Source organism: Poecilia latipinna, unplaced genomic scaffold (assembly GCF_001443285.1).
Source record: "Poecilia latipinna isolate Pla-1442-1.1 unplaced genomic scaffold, P_latipinna-1.0 Scaffold286, whole genome shotgun sequence".
NCBI lineage: Eukaryota > Metazoa > Chordata > Actinopteri > Cyprinodontiformes > Poeciliidae > Poecilia > Poecilia latipinna.
The window spans coordinates 173,989-175,966 of record NW_015112902.1 but is presented as its reverse complement, the minus strand read 5'-3'; the positions used below and the strand labels follow the sequence as shown (position 1 = coordinate 175,966).

The 1,978-nt window shown below is 34.4% G+C and overlaps 1 long non-coding RNA gene across 1 annotated transcript in view; it reads left to right on the top strand.

The window, feature by feature from the left end:
• The window catches only part of LOC106948409 (uncharacterized), a 4,469-nt gene extending 2,930 nt beyond the window's left edge, over nucleotides 1-1,539 (top strand). The window contains exons 2-3 of the long non-coding RNA XR_001425163.1: nucleotides 21-525; nucleotides 1,500-1,539. This is a non-coding gene — a long non-coding RNA (uncharacterized LOC106948409). The remainder of the gene's footprint in view (nucleotides 1-20; nucleotides 526-1,499) is intronic.
• The last annotated feature ends 439 nt before the right edge of the window (nucleotides 1,540-1,978 follow it).

Here is a 1,978-nt window from a genome sequence, read left to right as displayed (position 1 = left end):
CACTGAGGGGTTTTGGCCAGGTCCTGGGTCTAGTAAACAGGTGAACAGAAGGTAAAATGGGTTAGCTACAACAGGAATGAGAGTCAAAAGGCTGGTGCTGAACAGTTGATTTGCATTTGCATGGCTCTCAGCAACTTCATTTAAATACAAAAACGTCTCCTAGTCCCAAGGGCAAGGGGTGACAGGGGAACATGGACACACAGCGTTTTTGACCATTCTTGGCAGTGCTCTACAATTTTCCACTCTGACAAAAACCTCTTGCCGATAGCCCTCAATCTCGATGCGCACGGAAGAACTAAGTGTCAATAGCTGTCGAAAATCCCACTTTTCATGCAGTGAGAGATGAAACAAGTTCAGCTAGTTAGGTTAGAAAAAGAAAGAATGTGTTGCCTCCTTTAAAAAGCCACTGTCACTGATAACTCCTCATTTCCATCTTCTGGCTTGAGGCATAAAGGTGTTTGTTGCCTTCTCTTTCCAAACTCTGGTGACTGTAAGGAACTTGCGGGATAGTTGGACTATACTGAGGTAAGGGGAAAATATTACTTATTTATCTTATTTATATTTCTTGTTTCAAACCTAAAATTTAAACTTTCAGAGATGAGAAGTCAATAACTTGTGGGAAGAAAAGAGAGCCCTTTCCATATTTTTCAAATCATACATTTTCTGAATGAAGCTTAGTTAGACTTGTTGGTTTACTTTGCAACTATGTTGAAATGAATTTAATTTCCTAATTGTAAGTATTCTGATGTATGTTTTCTACTATTATGCATTTTGCTAAATGCACGTTTGCTTTTTGTTTCCTGGTACTTTAAATGAGAATTCAGTAAATGATGACAAAAAAACTGACAGAAGAGGCAAATTACGTATACGAAAAAATATCATAATGTGTTATAATTAATATTAATATGTACATATTTAATTTATTGGTTTTGCAGTGTGTGGATACTCACTATATAAAATTTTTGTAGAAATTAAAAGCAATTGTGGTCTAACTTTGGATAATTTCAAACCATTTAGGAGTTTTGCTTCATCGCTGTATTTTGGCAAATGTATGGTAATTTAACCATTAAATCTCTTACAATAAGAGGACATCTCTGGAATAGGAGAAGGTCATTATCAAGCAACTTATCTTATTCTACAAATATTTATAAACATGCAATTATGAATATTCTGAAAACTAAAAAAAGATTATTGTTTTTTCTGAGTACATTAAAGGGCTATTTTGGGTGAAAGTGCAGGGGCCAGAAAGCAGTGAAATATACAGTTGTTTCAAGTCCCAGATACTTAGAATGAATTAATTTATGAGCCGCTTTAATTTGTTAAGTGTGACTTTAAGTCATGATACTTAGATAACAATAAAGATTTGTAAGCTGTAATATGTTTTTTTTTGTTTTTTGTTGTTTTTTTCTGAGAAAAGCAGAAACCACATGTTAACAGTAGATTTACAATGCTCTGCAAAACATATTAAAATGGCTCTATTCTGAATGTATATTTCACAGAAAGCTGACACTTAGAGGATGGCACCTCACGTATTCCTTCTCCTGTTAGCCGGTAATGGAAATGTTAAAGTTCATATTTGTATATGCATTTGTGGCTGAGCTACCCATTGATCACAGTGTTTTTTACAGGTCTAATAGGAACAGCAACAGAAAATAATACAGGTAACACATTCAGATTCACTGCATTATTCAAATTTTGAAGTTTATTGTTGTGATTTCACAGTGTATGCTATCAGAATAACAACAATTTCTAACAATGCCAGGGAAATATAATGAAAATAACCTGTTACGACTGGCTCAAGGTCATAACAACAACGGCAGACCATGCAGGGGTTAAAGTGCATTCAAATTAATATTTATTAACAAAAACAACAATGGATTGTGGATATCAGTATCAGTGGTGTAATGAAAATGCTTGGATGTGTTGTATGAGTGCATATGGAAGTGTTGAAGTGCAAAAACAAAGACAAACTCAAATG